The following is a 21,106-nucleotide window of genomic DNA, read 5'->3' as shown; positions in this document are numbered from 1 at the left end:
TAATAAAAATAAAATTAAGAGTAATAAAAGGAAGAAAGGCCTGAATCTGAAAATTCACAATGTGCTTCATGTCCTGAGAAACTTGATTAATAAAATCATATTTAGTATAATTTTCAAATTACACTGAGTTAGATGGCCAAAAATGGAATAAAATCAAGTCACATACATTTTTCTTTCAATAACACTTAAGCATAGAACACTATGTGACTGCATCTTTACCATTATAGATTGAAAAGTACTGATGCCAGAATTTAATATCTGGCAAAGTTGTATTTAATGTGTGAAGGCAACAAAAAGATAATCTCAGATATGGAAGGACTTGGAAAATATACCAGCCACCCAAATATCCTTCCAGAAAATGTTATACTTTAAACCAGTGCTAAACAATGGGGAACTAGAAATCAAGGAATAGCTATGAGAAAATTGTCACAGAAAACAATTAGCCAACATTAAAATTAGTTAGAAATAGAGTGATACATCTGAATACCAGTAATTGTTTAGATATACAAACCAGAATTTCAAACCAGCTTCTATCATTTCCTTACTTACCCTAACTTTTCTAAGTCCAATTTCATAAAATTAAGGTAACATACCCCTCAAAATTCAATTTTATGAAAATTGAATGAGTGATATCCCAGTAATATGCCTCAAATATAGCAGTTAATGAGAAAATTTATTAACAGAAAATATTTTGAAAAATTAACCTACCCTGTGACATTTACTTTTCAACTGAAGAATGTTATGTTATCAGGAAGTTTGTTAAGGAATGTCACATATATTATATTATTTAATTTACTCAAAAAGGAATGAATTTCCAAAGATAGAACTTTAGTTTGTAAGTCCTAAAATTTGAAAGAGTTAGTGACATTCTTGCATCTCCTTGATTTCTATGAAATCATGCGGCATGAAATTTGGGCTTTGGAGTTGTCCAAAAGTGTAATTAATAAATATGAAAGCAAATCTCGAAGACTAAGTATCAATAGATAGACTTTAGCTGCCCCTAAGGAAAATAAGAGTGAAAGTTTTCTTCACTTTCGTCTCCACTATAACTTCCCTATCAATCTTTAGTGGAATAATACAGCTGAGGAATCATCTAGTGAGTGGGCTTTTTCAAGTGTTTTAGTCACACAGCTCAAGAGAGGAGATCGTAAAGAAAAATATTGCAGTTAGAAATAAAGTGGATTGGTCAAAAGATCTTGAAAGAAGTCACAATATCCTCACATTAACTGGACTTCAATAAACTCTTTTACTTCAATTTATACCCTTCTGTTAACATTTAAGGTTAAATAAAATGTAGAGAAAGATTCAATGTTTGATTTTTCCAACTCCCAAAAGTTATTTAAATAATGTTCAGTGAGTCTTGCATGGGGCAAAGTGTTGAAAACCTCCCTTTAACCCTAGTAACACCTCTCTTCATTTATATGCTTTTCAAAATACATTGGAGATCTTGCCACTTCCAGCATTTGTGATCCACTGAAAATCTCTCAATCTCACTGGTCTTAGTTTGCTCCTATGTAAAATGGGAATTATGATACCTGTACTATTCTCCTCACTGGATTATTTGGGAGAATCATAAATGACAATGTGAATGAGAGCACTAGAGAGTTTGTAATATGCTGTAGCAAACTGTAAAAATGGCCACAATTTTTTTCTTCCCTGTGTCTGTGACTCTGCAATGTGAATTTGCAGCTTCTCCTATCAAGTATATTTCTCCCCTTCTGGAATCTGGGTGACCTTGTGGCTTGTTCTGACCTATAGAATGTGTCAGAAATAACATTGTAACAGTTCTGATTTATGCTTCAATAGACCATGCACCAGTGTAACCCTTCTCCTGAGATCCATGAGAGAGCACACTGAGCTGGGCAGAGCCATCCCAGTCAGGGCCATTCTGGACTAGCCAGCCCCCAGTTTACATGGGGTGGGGGAGCTGACATGGCAGTCAAAGACCCCATGAGCCAGGCCAGCTGAGAGCGGCTGAGCCTAAATCTACAGAACTACCCAGTTAACTCTGACTCATAAGCTCTACATAAAGTACAGAACTGATGACAGGAAACCCTAATCGTTTTTGCTTATGCTTTTTCTTTTTTAATTTGTGGTTTTCATCTCCAAGGGGTTAAGTATGAGTCTGTAAAGACTGAGATGCATAACAATCCAAGGGACAGAATCTGAGCTCATTCACTAAATTATAGACCTTCGAAGTCTTCTTGTTAAGCTTCCCATGTAATTTTCCCCAGCCATCTCCTCCTACCCTTAAGAAATTGTCAATAACTTAATTATCTTCTCTAGGGTTGAGTTCTTTTTCCCAAAGTACCTGAACTCCTCAGGTAGTGAAAGAGGGGAGTCCATACAAAGACCTAACTTATATTGTTTCCCCTGCTTAGTAGTGAAGTATCAGAAATTCCTTATATCTACAGAGAAACATGTCAGGTATCTCTCCAACAAGGGGAGGGTAAATAAGCCCTTGTCTGTTTTCTAATGTCCGTACTTTTTCTGATAAACAGATCAATTGTTAGAGAAGAGAAATATCATGGGCATTGCTTATGAGTAAAGGTTGATCAGGAGTGACCCAGGGAAGAAAAAAGGAAAAAGGAAAGGGAGTGGCGCTCTGAGCCTGAGAGGCAGCAGACAACCTGAGCCGAGTTCTGGGATCCACTTAGGGTGTAGGAGGTGTCCTGGCCATGAAGAAGATGATGCTGTAGTGACCCCAACTGAGGCCAGCCCAGAGGACCCACCTTTGCACCCTCGTTTATAAAAGGTGAGTCACCCAATCAGGCTTCTACTCTGTCCTTCCCACAGATTGTCTGGTCACCCCCTTCCAGCATGCCCCATCATCATCTTTCAGCACTGGTAAAATGATGCCCCCAGCAATATACCCAGACACCAAACAGGAAGAGAGCGAGGCATGTATCAGAGCTGCTGCTCCACCTCACAGATGGTGAGAAAGTCCAGGACCTTGGGGCCAGACTCAGGACTTTAGTGTACTCCAAACCAAGGGCAGAGAGGAGTGAGAACCATGATTATACTCTTACAAATAAAAACTGAAGAGCGCCCCTCCTCCCACCCCCCATAAAGGCCTCTGGGCCATGCAGGGCAATGCTGAATCCTATGGCTGAACACCACTCACACACAGTCTGGTTTCCCCACCTCAGATTCAATCCTTCTTCCAGATGACAGGTTTTAAAATACTTCATAGCAGCTATCATGCCCCCTCTGTCTTCTTACCTCTGGGCTAAGTTCCCTTGGTCCTTCAATTAGAAAATAAGTATGCCCGAATGGAGCCATTTGAACAAAATTCCCAGCAGCCTCATTGAAGCAGGGAACCCCATCTGTAACCATCAGTGTAAACATTAAATAGGGAAATCCCTTTGATACTGTCTTCAAAACAGCCATCAACACAGTGGGCCCTGTTAAACAAAGTCATCAGCATCAGAGTGATGAGAATTACACAAATTAAAAAGCTGCACCCAAGTGAAGAAAAGATTGTTAAACTGTCTGGTATTATTCATAACGGTTTCCTAGGTACTGGTCTCATTGTCCATGAAATTGTAAGCCCTTTGAAGGGAGAGCCAGCATTTCCTATCAATTCCCTATGACCATTCTACCCCGACATGGGCTCAGACTTTGCATTTAGTACACCCCCAACGAGATGTTTGTGAATTGAATGTATGCTTGGTCTTCATTCCATCATCTTTAAAGCTAAAGAATGGAGGTGTCTACCAAAGTCTGTACCGTACTCTACAATTTATACTAAGAAACTGGCATGCTGAATGGTAGAACTCCAAGATGAAGAAAATCACTTTTACGCTGAAAACCCAATTCGCAGACTTTTAAACAGCCATAATGCAACTACACTCATTGTTTGATTGACACTGGGATTATAGACCTAAAAATGTGAATGAATTTAATTGAAGAAAGTCTTAGAATCCCATTTTCCATAAGGATCTATATCATCAAAGGAATAATATTTATAGAAAAATCTGAATAAGTTCATAAAACTAATTTAACCATTTGTATCTTTATTTATTCAACAGATATTTAACACCTGCTGTGTGCCAATGTACTAGCCCGAAACCCTGAATAAGATTAGCTAACTATTGCTAAATATTGCTAATTATAATTAGTCAACTATTGGTGCAATAATTCTGTATAAGAAAAACAAACTCAAAATCTCAGTTACTTACATCAGCAAATATCTATTTTTCTTGCTCTCAGGTCTGCAGATTGCTAGGGGTTCAGCTGAGATTCAGCTGGGCTTGAATCCAGTTTGTGTTGAATTTTGGTTTGAGCCAAGTGTTTTCATTCTGGGACCAGAAGCTACTCATAGTATGATCTTCACACAGAGGACTGCAAGAAGGGCCAGTGTAAACACACCATTTCTCTCAAGGCCCATTCTGAAAATGGTTACATATACCCACTTTTCATTGGCCAAAGAAAGGCATATGGCCAAGCCCAACATCAATGTGATAAGGAAATAAAATCTGCTTACTTTAGTGGGAGGAGCTAAAAGCTCCCATGGCAAAAGACATGGATATATAATTCTTACACAATGAGAAAGAGAAGAATTAGGAAAAATAATCCAACCTACTATAAAGGCATAACTTTGTGCTCATGAGCTCAAGTGAAAGGATATAAAGTAAACATAATTAAGTTCAGTGTGAATTCACTGAATAATTTTTAATGGAGCTACATATACTGAATATGTTTTAAGATTGTATTTGCTGCTGCTGGGAAAACAAGGGGCAAGAATGTAAGTAGGGAGACCAGTTAGGAAGCTATGTGAGTGAGAGATGATGATGGCCTGGGCTATGAGGATGACAGGGGTGATAAAGAGAAGTGGACAGAATTAAGGTATATTTTAGCAGACCTAGTCGTTATTAGATGTTGTAGGAGAAGACACATGTTTAAAGAATGCCTCTGCAGTTTCTGGCTTGAATAACAAAGAAAATGATGCCTAAATGGGGATACATGAAGGGGAGAGTGGCATAGCCTTAATTTCCCCAATTCATTCCTTCAAAATGATTAAGCCAGTAATCCTAAACAGGGCATGATCCACCCTGCTAGTGGTTCTTGAGAAAGGTGAGGTGGGAAGTTTGGGGTTTTCCTAGTGACTAAGAAGTGTTACTGGAAGTTTTCATTTGGGGTCTCAGAATGTTAAACATCCTGAGATGCATGGAACAGTCTCATAAAACAAAGGTTTTAAGTGTCCTACCTAAAGCACCAATATGCCCCTATTGAGAAAACCAGGCGTAGGCATATTATGATAATCCCATTCCACTCACAAAAGTTTAGGTTAGGAACAGACCTTGACTCTGTCCTGACCAGTGAGACATGAGAAGAGATCTTCTAGAAAGCCTCCATGCAAGCTTTCCTTATTCATAAGAGAGAGACACAGAAAGAAACAGTCCCTTTTTTCCTTTGAATACTGTTTTGAATGTTATGGCTGGAACTTCTGCAGACATCTTATGATCAAGAAGGAGACAAATATGAGGGTGAAGCCAATGAAGATGAAAGAACAAAATAGTGAAAAGAAATGGGAGTCTCATAATATCACCTAGCTGCTGAATCAAACAGCTCTGGATCCCCCCACCCCCAATTAGGATATTAGATAATACATCTCCGTATAGATTAAGTCTGCTTGAGTTGTTCTTACTTGAGTAAGAAAGCATCCCAAATAACAGAAGAAGGAAACAGGTTTAGGAAACAAAAAATTTTGAGTCTTATTTTGTAAGAGAGCTAAATATATGAGTCTAGACCTCTCACTATGTGTAATATACTAATAAGTATCTATGTGGAAAGTGCAGAGAACCAGACCTTCAGTTTACACTATTATAGATGGCACATCTAAAATCACTGAGCACTTTGATGAATTACTCTGGCTTTTTCCTAAGATGTAGGCAAGATCTACTCATCTCAAAGCATATGCTTATTTATGTCTTCTGGTAGTTTCATGGATACTTGGTTGCTCTCCTTAATTAAATTACAACTTCCTAGAATTATTTATTCCATATCCCCATAGCACCAAATAAAATGCAAGGTACTCAGTAGGTACTAAGCAGTGTTCACTGAATTATAATTTGTTTCATTTTTGTAGATGTTAGTTAACGAATAACTTTGTGGACCACATTACATGTCTTAGCCCAAAGGTTACAAACTGGAGACACATATGCATTGATTGGTATGGCTTGATGTTTTAAAATGTCTGAATTACGCATTTGCCAATATTTAAAAACTGGGAGATGTCACATTAAAATCTAGATTTCTGGCTTCACTTGAAGATAGCACATCTGATAGCACTGGTCTCATTTTCCTGCCAATCAACAAGGAACTAGAGCTGAGAAGAGGGCACTTTCCTCTTTCTCCAGCCTCCAGTAGCCTCTTCATGGAGTGAATGCCCTGTAATTAATCTCTCTTGGATCAAGACTTACTTCTGTACAATCAATGGGTCGAAACAAGTTATCTGGTCCTATTATTGTGAGATCCTAAAAGCCTGTCTTTTACAATACTACAGTAAATCAGTGAAAGTTCAGATTATCCTTCCCTTCCTTTCCACCCCTCTTCAGCATCTAGCCACAATGCAAGCTATCCCTAGTTTTAGCCTACACACACTGCCTGGCAAAAAATAGAATAGTCAGAGTTGTTCTATTCAGCCTCCACCTGGTTTGGTTCAAGATGAACCTACAGTTTTTCCTATTTACCACAAGACAGCGCCTTCCATAAGTAAGGCGAGAATCTAATAAATTGGGTAAGAACCAAACAAGGTTGTTCTCTAGTGAAATGACTCAACCAGCAAGAAGAACAGTGGCTCATCCCTTCATCTTAATAGTGAACAAAGGGGGAATAACTTTAAATTTTTTTCACATGCTTGGTGATCCATTCACAACAAACATTTAATTATTTACATTTCAAGATACTAGAGAATAATAATAGATACCTCTAACTGGATACCATGAACTTTATTTATGACCTCCTATTTTCTTTTTCAGTGGAGTATTACCTATTTTCAACCCCAGTGAGATGCTCCGAGAATTCATTTTTCAGGTTTTGTGCCATCCTGCTGTTTTAGTCTCTCTGTTGCGCTAACCAACAGACCTCCCTCATTTAATCCATTTTAAAAGACACACAAAGAAGTTAGATGTCAGGATGTCAGCTTATTTGCCCTTCTCATCTAAGGTTTACTAAAATAAAATGAAGCTATGGTCAATAGCTGTATTTAAGCAACAATTGTAAATTTTTGTAGACGGGTACATAGGGCTACCCTCTCCTAAACTCTATAGTGTATCTAAAATCCTCTTTTACAAAGCACAATATTTAAAGGTTTTGTATTGACACCTAGTAGATGATATTAATGTAAAAAAAAAAAAAGCAAGTTTTGATGCTTCCAACTGCAGAGAAAGAAAGAAGCTAACTCTCCTGAGAGCAATGAATTGGACAAATATCTTTTATGTCAGTGAACCAAGGCAAGAAATGTTGTAAAGGAGAAATTTAAATCAGTTGCTCAGATGATCATGGAAAAACGGTGACTGTCATGGATACCCTATAATAAGGATAAAAAACAAGACCATTCCATTGTCTTTAAAAATTTCTTTTTCTCTCTTGAACATAGAATATTTTGATGCTTTTACTGCACAAATACAATGCACTCCTTTTTATCTTCATTTAACAATGTACTTAAAGAGGGTTACAATTACAGACAGACAGCAATAAGTAGTAATGGGGAGAATGATCTTTTATTCCTTCAAAATGTTAAAGAAAAAATGACTAAGTTTTAAGATAATGTTGAATTGGGAAATATTTTTCAGCTATGAAGGAATATATTTAAAATAGTAGAGTACATTTAAAAGTTTTGAATGTAACTATTCCACAAAGAATCATACAAAACACATCTCAACTTCTGTATATAGAGAAAGATACCTTTTACTAACACTTTTGGAAAAGATGCTTTAGCTTCTGCATTGTCTAAGCAGAACAGCTAGTGTGTGATGTGATTCCTGAGGATAACATTATCTGAACTAAGGCTTCACTATTCCCTATTCCACTTATGCCCTCCTTCTAAAAAACAACAGAATGTCCAATCAATCTAGAATCAATAGAATAAGAAAAAATGCCAATGGCAAAATGCCTATTTATCATTATTTCAGAAGTAGACGAAGCTTCAGGATGCTTACTTCATCTACATTTTGATAATTCCATTCAAAATCATATTTTTTTACTATTTTTGGCCAGTTCCAATATTATCTTTAAGCTTCAATAAAAGAAATTCAATTCCATTATTCCAAATTGATCATTTTAATATTTTCCACAGTATTGGAATACAAATATCTACTCTGAGTATAAATAAAGTATATATTATTATATATCACTGATATAGTCTAGAATGTAAGAATAAAGTCCATTATTAAAACTTTGTTCTGGAACAAATTACTAAACAGCATTATAGAAATACATGTTCAAATTAAAAATCTGTCCTGTAAATTCTTTGGTTTAGAAACTTTTAAATGCAAAATGATTTAACAACATCAAATATAAATAAGAGATAACAATTTAAAAATTCTTAGGGAGCAGGTTCAAAACTAAGGTGATATAATTATAAGAAGATAGAGAACAAGCCCATAAGTGTTTAGTTCTTTAGTTAAGTCAAATATTTAACTGCTTTCAACCTTATTTTAAAAATAAAATATGGTAAAACTTTTAAACTTATTCAGAGAATTCCCTGTTCACTACTTAATAGCTCTATCTCTTCATATAATTTTATCTCTTCACACGTTCATTCATTCATTCATTCAGTCATTCAACATTTATAGAACCCTTACTACATGAAGACAAATTTGGAAAATATGAGAATTACATGTTACTATCATCAAAGAACAATACGGGAATAATAATTTTTCTAAGTAAATGAAATGTGTGGAATTTAGAAATGGCTTTTGTTCAGAACCTGAAGTTGTGACATTTAAATGATACCTGTAGTTTCATGTCTACCCTGACAGAAATTTCAAAAATATGAACTGAATGACATTTTCTATTATATATATATATAGTATTTTATAAATACTGTTCTTACATTCCTACGTCTATTCATAACAAATATAAAACATATATTGATCTAATTAGCCAACCATGGAAGTAAACATAATAATAGTGTCTGGCTTAGTATTTTCCCCACCTAAGAGAGAAAGCTTTGGAGCTGCAGTCTCCCTGGGGGAGAAGCTGTCACATATGCCTTTCTAGAAAGGATTAAGAAAACCAGAGCAGCTGGGACCCATTTTCAAATATAAAAGTGGCATGAAAGGCTTTACATAAATGACAAAAAAACTCTAAGATCGGATGAGGTGGAAGAGCCTAAGAAAGAGATGCATTAGTCTTGGTGTTAAACCAAAGAAAATTGATTAGATCATAAAATGGGTAGGTTTAACTTTTGATTCTGTAAGCCTAGGAAAATGAAAAACAAAGATCTGCATCCTTGTTCATTAGTCCTCTTGCATATCATAGCCAGAAGATGTTAAGAATTAAATGTTATATAAAAAATGTCACAGGTTGAACTAAAATAATCAAGAATATGATTTGTGTTAAAATCTCTCACCTTCCAAATTTTAAACAACTTTCAGTATATCCCATTCTTAAAATTTAAAAGATCAGTAGCTTTTCGCTAAGCAAGATAGTATGTGCCACTTTCTATTCCTCTGTCATCTCCTGTTGGGAGTGCTCCTTCATTGGTTAAAAATGGTACTTTTTCTTGAACATCTTTATAAACAAAAAGAGTTTAATGTCAATTTACAACAGGTTCTTACATTATATTCTTAGATAGCAAAGTATCTTGGCCCATTGTTTAAATTTGAATTATAGCCAAATTAGATTATAAGAGTTCTAGGAATTTAGAGTGGGGCCAAGTTAAAGTGAAAATAAAGAGATAATCCTATTGTATTTCTCATTTTTCTATACAAAATATCAAGTGATGAAAGAGATGATTATTAAGTTTCTAGACATATGGAAATGTAATACCTATGAAACAGTGCTTTGATGTTTATGAAGTGTCAATTTCTAAAACAAATATAGAAACACAGCAATTATCACAAGCACTTTTCACCGCTACATGGAAGAAGTGTATAGAATTAGTAAAAATAAAGAGAAACAGTATACTGCTTAATATTTGACAGCCTGAAATTTTTTCTCATTAACTCTGCTGATTCTAGTCAAAAACAGCCTTTCACTGAGCCTGGCTCCAGATTTCACATGGTAGAAATACCATATAGCTACAGGTATCATTGAAATGTCATAACTACATTCTAGGTTCTGAACAAAAGCCATTTCTAAATTCCACACATTTCATTTACTAGAAAAATTATTATTCCAGTGTTATTCTTTAATGGTAGTAGTATGTCATTCTCATATTCTGTAAATTTATCTTCATCTAAAAAACCAAAGAAATGTTCTAATTCAGGGATAACCAATCTCTGGGTTGCAGACCAGTACCAGGTCTGTGGTGGCCTGTTAGAAACCCGGACAGCAGAAGATGAACAGCAGGCTAGCGAGCAAAGCTTCATCTGTATTTACAGCCATTCCCTAGCACTAGCATCACCTCCTCGGCTCCACTTCAGATCACTGGGCATTAGATTCTCATAGGAGCACTGGTCTCTGGTGACAAAAAAGGTTGGAGATCGCTGTTCATGGAAGAAAGTGAAATCATTGGTGTTGGGAGCTCTGGAAATCTCTCATCATTTCCCCTATGGGTTCCAATGAATTTAAAAAATAGGTAAAGGAGACTAGATGAGGATCAAATAAACTATCAAATGTACTAAAAACTCTCTGGTGTTGGCTACATATACCAACAGTAAAGTTCCCTAACACACGTCCTACTCTTTCCCCAAATCTAGACTTTGCGGACTATTTTGGGGAAGGTTGACTCTGCAGAGTTCTTTTACCCAAACACCTGCATGGAGCATCACGGACTATAACATCCCATAGAATGCCAGAGAGCGTGTGCATGGTGACTTCACTAACTGATTACCATGAGCCAATGAATAACTTCCTGACCCCATCTCATCCATCAATTATGTCATTCTCCTTCACATAGAAAGTCTAGTGAGAGATACAGAAAAAATCAGGACATTTTTCCTTCAATATTGCCCAGGGTTTAGGGCACAGTCTCTCTCAAGAAAATCAAAGAGAAGAGACTATTCTTCCAGAAACTAATTTTGTGAAAATTTATTATAATGCTTTAATATTACTCATTTTCTTTAAAAACAAACAAAACAAAACAAAAAAAAACACAACTCTATTCTTTTGCCACGATAATTTCCAAAATTAATCGATTTCACAAGATTGTTTGGCCGGTTTCTTTTTCTTCCCCAGTGAAAGTCACTAACAATCATTATGATAAAATCAGACATCTGTTCTATTAAATTGATAGAAAGTCATCATAGGATGTATAAATTGTATCAAGTATATCACTTCACATGTGCATTTGAATATTTGTCTAGTAAGAACCTTTGTTTGTTTAATGGCAGCTGAGATAATCCTGAGAGATACTGTCCCACATAGTATGGCTGGAAGAAGCTCTCTTACAAGGTTACTTCATACATGCATTCACTCCCCACATGCCAGGCAGTGTTCAAAGTACTAAGGCAACGAGCAAGGCCCTGTTCTCATAGACTTTCATTCTAAAAGGTGATTATAGTCAATAAGTAAAAGAAATACATAAGCAAGATAATCTTATGGAGTAATAAGTATAATAGAAGACATAAAAGCTACTCAATGTGATAGTTACTGGAGATCCCCAACTGGAAACTGGAGGAGAAGACTTTGGACTAAGTGATTAAAATAAACTCTCTGAGGAGAAATCATTTGGGCTGAGACCCAAATTAGAAGAATGAGCCAGCCAGATCTGAACAGAAACATGTTAAAGGTTGTAAGACAACAAAAAGGCCTAGAAATGAGAAAGCAGAGTTTTGGTTTTTATAGAATCCAGCCTATTTTATTCCAAGAAAAATATAAGATGTTAATACACAGTTAACAGCTTACTCCTTTGTAAATAACACATGGTAAACCAGTGGGAAATGGCATACAACTAATGATGGATCCTGCAGTGTTGATCCATAAGGGATAAATAAATGAACACATACCCTGTGCCTACTAAATGCCAAGCACTGAGAACAATTCTTTTATATTCTGCTCATTTTGAATAAATATTTCCATTGTTCGTTCATTCAGCAAATTTGCATTGAGTTCCTCTATGTGCCAGGCACTGAACTTGGCATAAGATTTAATTATGAACCTGACACAGTACTCCCTGCAAGGCGGTTTTGCTCAATTGAGGAAAGTTGACAATTAAACAAGCAATTGTGATGTAGCTTGATCAGTACCATCGAATAAGTAAAACTGTGGTACTACAGGTGCACGTGGAGTTGATCTTAGAGCTATGTGGGGAAGGGAGTGGAGAAAGGCTTCCTAGATAAAGTGGTATTTAAACAACTATTTATGAATATAAAGGAAATAGCCAGATCATGTGGCTGAAAGTGTTCTACAGAAGAAAGAGAATTACAAGCTCTTCTTGTCTGGAGTCACAGAAGGTAAAGAAAACTGTCAAGAGATAAGACTGAAGAATCAGTGGTGGCAGTTCACGCACAGCCCTGTATGCTGAGCTGAGGATTGTGGACTTTATGTGGAAGCAATAAGAACCACTAAAGAGTTTAAGTAGGGGAATGACATGACAGGTGTGTGAGTTTTTGAAAATCTCTAGCTTCCATGTGGAGATTCTGAGGTGGGGAGGAAGAAAAGCAGGTCGAACATGAAATGAACATAATCCATTCAAGTAGTTCACTATGAAAACTTGAAAGCGTTCACTGAGCTGGATTTCCACCCAAATCTCACAGTGCATTGCTTTTAATGATCTTAAACCTTACTTATAATCTTCACTCACATATTTAATACTCAGGTGGTAGATTTAATCACATAAGGTTGCGTTCTATTACTTAACATCATATTTTGAAATGTGAGTTTTTCACTGAGTCAGCATGGCCATATTGCTTAGCTCAGGAGAACATATCAATCCTATGCCTCCAAACTGCCATTAACATGCATGGTATCAGGTTATTCTAGGTGATATGAAATTAAGTCACGACTCTGCAATGTATTCTAATCAGCTACATCATTAACTGTTTTCAAATGGTAATCAACTCGGCTGCAAATGAACAGTTATATATTCAGCTTGCTCCATGAATTCTATGAATGCATTTACCATTACAAGTTATAATTACATTACTTTCAGAAGTCGTTTACAGCAATTGAACAAACTAAGAAAAATTCTAAGATTCTTGTGTGACAGCACAATTAAACAATATAAACTGCAAGACTCCACTTCATATTCTGAAATTTAGTTATGACATTGTATTTTCTGAGAAATGGTATTTTGGGGACGAATGTAGACATTGTTCAGGTTAAGGCTTTATAACTTTAAATTATGAACCACCAAGCAAAATTATCAGATAATACATTATACTTTGTTATGTGCCATATTAAATGCATTTCTCTAACAGAGAGAAACACTTACTCTTAATAGGAAGGCAAGTAGCAATGTCTGCTGCTAAAAAGACTACTTGAGAAAAGATAATTAAAACTTTTATAGCACCTACTATGTGCCAGGCCCTGAGCTAAGGACTTTACGTATTTTGAACTATGTCATGTTTTTAATCCCGAATACTTGATAGAGGAACCCACCTTCCTCTAGTCAGAATTCTCCAGTTTTGGGTAGGTAGTTATAAAAGGAACTACAGTGTTATTTCAATTGTCCATTGCTACACAACACACCACCCGAAAACTTTAGGAGCTTAAAATAACAACCACCATTTATTGTCTTTCATGATTCTCTGAGTGACCAGGCAGTTCTGTTCTGTGGTGATGGCTGGGGCACTAGGTTATCTGTAAGGTTTACAGTGGCCTCGCTCACATGGCAGGGAATTGGTGTTGGCTGCTGGATGTGAGCTCAATTGGGAATGTTGGCCTGAGGTCTTGATTCTTCTCTATGGAAGCCTCTCTACATGGTAGCTTAGACTTCCTTACCGCATGGCAATTGGGTTCCAAAAAGAAACATTCTAAGAGTGAGCATTTGAAGAGTATAAACCCAGGATTCTAACACTTTATTGTAGCGGGTATAATAATGCCACCACCCCCGCTAAAAAAGATATTTATTCTCTAATCCCCAAAACCTGTAAATATGTTATCTTACATGGCAAAAGAGACTGGGCAGATGCGATTAAATTAAAATGAGATGGGAAGATTAGCCTGGATTATCCAGGAAGGATCAACATAACCACAAGAGTCCTTATAAAAAGGAAGCAAGGATAAGAGAGATTTGAAGATACTATGCTGATGGCTTGAATAGGTAGGAAGGGGCCAGGAGCCAAGGAATGCAGACAACTTCTAGAAACTGGCCAGGCAAGGAAACAGATTTTTCCCCCCAGGGCCTCCAGAGAACATGTGGTCCTGCTGACACCTTTATTTTTAGCCCAGTGAGACTTCTGACCTACAAAACTATAAGATAATAAGTTTGTTTTGTTTTAAGCCAGTAAATTTGTGAAATTTGTTAAAACAGCAGTATGAAACTAATACTTCAAGCTTCAGTTTTTATCTCATTTGTTAATATCCAGTAGCTAAAGCCCAGGGTCATTGGACTGAATTCACGGAGGTATGGTTCACTGCAACAGTCCCCCATCAAAGTAACAATCTAACACAAATACCATGTCCTTTGAAATTTTTCCTATGATTTAGTTTCCTGTTGCTGCTATAATAAATTTCCACAAATTTAGTGACTTAAAGCAACACAAATTTATTATATCATAGTTTCTGTAGGGCATAAGTCTGACGCAGGCTCTACCAAGCTAAACTCAAGGTGTTGGTAGGGCCGCACACCTTACTGGAGGCTCTGGGGAAGAATCTAATTCCAAGCTCATTTATATCGTTGGCTGAATTCAGTTCCTTGGAGTTGTAAGACTGAGGTCTCTATTTCCTTGCATGTCTCTATTTCCCAGGAGTTGTCCTTAGCTCTGAGGGCTTCTCTCCAGTCCTCTCATGTGACCCGTTAGATCTCAGAACCACCAACAGCACATCAAATCCTTCTCACACTTGGAATTATCTGACTTTTTCTTCTAATGCATCTTCCTCCAGCTGGAGAAAGTTCTCTACTTTTAAGGGATCATGTGATTAGATTGCACCTACCAATGGTAATCATCTTAATGTCTATAACCTTAATTACCTCTGCAAAGCTCCTTTTGCCATGTAACAAAACATATTCACAGTTCCAGGGACTAAGGCATTTTCAGGGGCCATCATTCTGCTTACCACAGTTCTCTAAAACTGGGATCGTCATGCCAAGGAGAGGTTAGAAGTATAGCACCAATCTACTGCATGCCTTGTTTAGGACTAAGCCCTCAAAAGCGTAATTAGCACAGATAAACTCATCATCATTCTGCTGTTCACTCGCTCCAATAGCATCTCCAGAAGACAATTTATTTGAGATGTTACTCCTCCAAAATTAGTCACAGTTGGGTATTTCATAATCAGCTCTGCTCCATCATTAAAGGCAAGGCTTCTCAAAAGAGCAACTATGCAGCTTTTGCAATAACCGCATAAACTGCCTTCCTTGACAATGGAGAACAACCTGAAAGTCAATTGATACAAAATGATTTCGTGACACTGTATACCTACATTGGTGGTTGTATCTTCACATCCCTCTTAATTCTCCAAAGATTTTGGACTTTTTGTCTCTATTCTGAATATACTAGTGGCTTCTTCATTATCAAATTCAGTGTAATGAGAAGATTTGGAGTGAACTGTGATTATCCTATGTTTACAACATGTGTCTCTTATATACAGATTGATAGCTAGGTAGAGGCAACAACTACACATACTTTTTTAAAAATCCAGATGTCTTACTGATTCATTTCAAAATATTAATTTTTAAAATACCTTTTTAGATATTCAAGGACAATTTTGAGAAAACAAAACCACAAGAATTAAGCTAAGGAATATTGAGAAATCCAGAATTAACGAGAACTTTATCCTAACATTTTTGTTAATTGTTGGTCAACTAGGAGAGAAATTTATGAATGAGCTGGTAAAGTGCACTTTACTTTCACTGAAACCTTCTTATTTGTGATGCAAGTTTAAATTCTGTTCCCCAAGGGAAAATTTCAGAGTGTCATCCCCACCCCTGCCAGTACCAGAGAAGGCTTGGGGAACATTAGAACAGCCTGGGAAGAAGTCAGTTTGGAAGCTTTTAATAAAAGCTAACTTTGGGCAGTGAGGTGGAAGGGAGCCTCCTTCTGGTCAATTCAGTAGAAGAGAATTTTGTTTTTTTTGTTGAAAGTTCTTTGGCTATTTTACAGGCGAAATTGCAGCCAGCTTCTCCTAATGAAAAAAATTCTGCAGTATTAACACAAGAAGAAGAACAACGACAAAAATAATCACTCTGAACCAGCTCAGTAGAAATGTGCCCTAACATACACTAACTTTACAGTAAAGGAAGTTCTGTGCTGTGTCAATTACTAGACAATCCTTTTACACAATAGCCAAATTCCAAAGGAAACACAGCCCATACATTGAATGTGTTCTCAAATTATGGGTAAAGTTAGGATAAATTTCATTAGCTAAATAACTTGAAAGTGGATTTTTAAAATGATCTTTTCTTTATTAAGATATTCATTAATTTAATGTAGTCTAGATGTAGATTTCTAACATATTTTTAAAAAATATGGAATCCTTTACAAATTTGCATGTCATCCTTGTGCAACGGCCATGCTAATCTTCGATATATTGTTCCAATTTTAGTATATGTGCTGCCAAAATGAGTGCTAGACTTCTAATATTTATAATAATAAATTAATATAGAAGCATAAATCGTGATTCATATATTTTAATTTACAAATACATCAATTTGATTAATGGAGTCATTTTTCTGTCCAATCGTGTTAAATTACATCCATAGCTGAATCCCTGAAGTGAATTATGATCTCATTCAGGAAACATCCTGCCAAGAGAGTATTCGGCATGCAGTAGGCAGCCAGTAAATATTGAAAATAATAAACACGTATTGTATCAAGACATATATGGTATAGACTTTCAAGCACGTGTAAATTCTTCAACTGAAATGTAAACAACAGTCCAATTAGTCCCTCATCCAAATACCTGTAAGTTGTTTCCCCTTCCATTAATTGAAATGCATTCTGGAGAAAAACATTAATTAATGTTAATCAAGCTTAGTATGAAAATAAAGCAGTGCTATGGCCAACGTACTTTGAAATCATAATAATAATGATTTTAGAGTCACGGCATTCCTTGTTCCCTCAGTTTATGCTGATATTTAATTGCATGTCATAATGTAGAAATAATGTAGAAACAGGGTGGGTGGAGCTTAGGCGCATCCTTTCACATAATATGGGACAGCTTTCTAAATTCTCATTCCGAATATTGAATGGGGGGCTCCCCTGTGCCAGGCATTGTACTCGGCACTGGGTATACACAAGTGAAAAAGATGATGTAGCTCCTGTCCTCAGTAAGCTTCTAATCTGGTAGAGAGGAGTTTAAACTCTTAAGTGCAACAGTATTATTAATGCTGAGATAGAAAGAATGAAAACAAATGAGGAAGTTGCTAGAATTAGGTCTAGGGGAGAAAAGCTGGAAAAAGTTCTTCCACTGCACCTGAGCATATGAGTTCTCTGCAGTAAAAGGCAACTGAATGTCTCTACCTTCCAGAGAGAACTATAGAAAATGTTCAGGAAAATCCAAGACAGGAAAAGAAGGGCCTGGGACATCTTGATAGTGACTCAATCAAAGCACAGTTTGCAATAGGCCATTCCTTAACCACCTGGCATAGACTTTCAGATGCCAGATGGCAAATGCCAGAATGTAACTTCCTACCAGGTGCCACACGTGGGCACAGCTACATACACATGATATATTGCCTTACACTATAAATATTTTTTCACTTTGTTTTTCATTCACCAGTCTCAGAAATAATCAAGGACTTGGGACTCTGACTCACCAGGGCCGAGGCCCTTTCTTCTCTACTCAGTTCTCCAAAGAAATTTGCTTGTCCTATATAAATAGGATTCCTGGAGATATGTTACAAAATCTCAAATTATCTGAGTTCAAGGGGCCAACGAGCTCCTTTCCTCACTGCCTCTCTGAAGGACGCCCCAGTCAACTCTGCCCATCACAATGTGGGCATGTCACCCTCGGCAAAGACTATTACTACTTGTTTCTGGGGACCCTCCAAGGCTCCCAACATAGTGCCTCACAGGTAGCTCATCAGATGACTGATAATGATGATGATGATGATAATGATGATGATAATAACAAACACAGAAAGGCTCCCAAAATGACTGGAATGGTAAAATCCTAAGATTATGTCAGAAGTTAGAAGTTCTGTGAAATATCTGGTCGGTGGACAGGATAGTCTATTAAATATATTCTATGCATTTTATATTCCCATTTTCTCTTCACCACATTATCATAAGCAGTAGAGGGGTGACTGGCATGTGTGCTCTTTATTTGTGCTCCCAAAAAGAAGTACAGAGACTCCTGATGGTGCCAAATAAGGCATTTTATCTGCTTAACAGAAATCACCATATGGAGCAGGTTCTACCTGAGGCCTGCCTGGGTGAAGTCCAAGTTATTGTGAGACCTTATGTCCAATTTATCCGAGGTTCTGATTTACCAAGTAATGTCCCAAGGTGCTGCCATGGATGTCAGGCCTGTTAGGAGAACCAGGCATGACAGCCCTAACTTGTGTTCAATTAACAGAGGGGGTGCCTTTGATCTCAATAGGAGGTCACAGTTCTGTTGCTTCCATCCCCTTCTGGATCTATAAAACTCATATTTGCTGCAAGAGTATTTATTCGGATAATTAAGGGACAAAGGGCTTATTTGCTCTAAGAAAAGAACAAGCTCAGTAATTTATGGGAAGTTTTATTTGACTACTGGGTCAGTGGTTTAATTTTGCATATGTTCTCATAAATGTAACTGGCAGTGTTTTATGCAAGGATCATCTTGTAAACTAAATGTGCTGGCAGAGGAACATCAGTTTGTAACACCCAAGACATTAGGGAAATTGGCAGCCATGGAAAACACCTGTAATGCTTTCAAAGCAGTTAGCTCTTCTGTCAACCGATGACCTTCTGGGTAAATTTCAATATCAAGAGGGAGAAGTTGGAAGTAACGACAGCACATATCCCAGTGCTATTTTGTTGAAGGAAAATATTATCTGACTTAGCAATCAGTCTTTCATATCCCATGTACTCTCAAACAATGTGAAATTAAGGAAAAACCAATTAAATAGAGAAATTCTCGGGGCAGGAGGATGTGTGCATGGATTCACATGCTTTTTTTTCAAGCAGCTAACATGTGCTTATAGGAACTTTAGAGCCCTGTATGTTTACCTCCTTCCTTCTAAGGATGGGAAATCCAGCAGTGCAGACAATCCCCATCTGAAGTTGCTGCTATTATAATTGTCATTAAATTGACTCAAGACAGCTTCTTTGTTTTGTGATCAGTACTGGACACTGGGGTTCCCTAATGTGTCTATCAAAGGATTATGACAGAACTCTACAGCTGCAACTACCATTTGACTAGGACCTGCCAGATAATGACATTGTACTTGGCATATTACCTCTAATCTCTTTCCCATACTGCTGAATTCTTGTAGGACATATATTCTTAACCCTTATCAGTCTGACTTCAGGGTCAACACAGACACTCGCTTTATATACCTCTAGGATTACAGCCAGCTTCCAAACCTTATTTTCTAGGAAATCCTGCTTTTCTGGATGATTAATACTATTGAGAGACAAATGCTATACTTATGGCTTCCCAGGTGGAAGAAGACACAGTAATCTACCCATTCTGCTGAGGTAGAACAAGAGAGCATGGCTCCTCCCAACTGAGATATCAAGAGGGTAGGAACAAGGTTTACGGAACACAATAGAAATAAAGCTTCACTCAACCACCCCTAAGAAAAATTTGATGTTCATAATTCATTCATTTATTCATTCATTCACTCAGCAACTATCTACTAAGGGATTCCTCTGAGCCAGGCACTGTATTATGTGCTAGACTTAAAATAATTAGTAAGAGATAGTTCCTGCCCTTAAAACCACTCACCATATTTGGAAGACAGACTGGCAAAAGAGCTATTTTTATGCACAGTGACAAAAGCTACTATTGGAAGAAGCATGAGGTTATTGGACAGAGGGCAGGGACAACCACTTGTAATGAAGTATTTAGAACAACTTCCAGGAGAAAACACCTAGGCAGAGATCTAAAGAACAAATTAGGGTGAGAGGGGCCATTGAAAAGAGGCAGTGAGGAGTTTTCCAGGCAGAAAGAGCAGGATGTACGTAAATCTAGATGTAAGAGAGAACCTGCTTGATCCAAAACCTGCAAGCTCTCCTGTGCTGCTAAAGGGGGAAAGGGGAGAAAATAATGACACTGGACTATTAAAAGGGATCATGAAGGTCCTGGTGAGAAATGTCAGGTCTTTAAGAGTCTTATATAACTGGTGCGTAAAGATCCTCCCTGAGTGGAAAACTGTAGGTGAAATCAGATATAGACATATACAGTGAACAGCAGCCAAAATACCCATAACTTAAGAGAAAATAGCCCTGAGAAAATAAATGAGCATGATGCCTGGGCTTCTGCCTATCTTGGTATATGCTGAGAAAATATATCCTTTCACTAAAGTAATCCACTTACCTTTGCAGACCCATTCATCTCTACCTAAAAACATAGCTCAAAGTCTACACTCTTCTTAAAAAAGACATACTGTACTATCCCACTTATAAGAGGGATCTTAAGTAGTCAAATTCATAGAAACAGAAAGTATGATGGTGTTTACCAGGGGCTTGGAGGAGGGAGAAATGGGGAGCTATTGTTTTATTAGGTAGAGTTTCTGTTTTGCAACACAAAATAGTCCTAGAGATCTGTTGCACAACACTGTGAATATACTTAACATTGCTGACTGCATACCTAAAAAGGATTAAGATAGTAGTTTTTCTATTGTTTTTTACCACAATTCAAAACAAATTTTCAAAAATTATATATTCCTTTGAAATCTTTT

At 36.9% G+C, this 21,106-nt stretch overlaps 1 non-coding gene across 1 annotated transcript; it reads right to left on the bottom strand.

Moving 5' to 3' along the window:
* Nucleotides 1-16,738: 16,738 nt before the first annotated feature.
* Nucleotides 16,739-16,845, bottom strand: LOC111730195. The gene has a single exon (XR_002776592.1). It is a non-coding gene; the product is annotated as a U6 spliceosomal RNA (small nuclear RNA).
* Nucleotides 16,846-21,106: the final 4,261 nt, after the last annotated feature.

Source organism: Pteropus vampyrus, unplaced genomic scaffold (assembly GCF_000151845.1).
Source record: "Pteropus vampyrus isolate Shadow unplaced genomic scaffold, Pvam_2.0 Scaffold9, whole genome shotgun sequence".
Taxonomy (NCBI): domain Eukaryota; kingdom Metazoa; phylum Chordata; class Mammalia; order Chiroptera; family Pteropodidae; genus Pteropus; species Pteropus vampyrus.
Note: the sequence above shows the minus strand (reverse complement) of the source record. Positions and strands in the feature narration are given on the sequence as shown.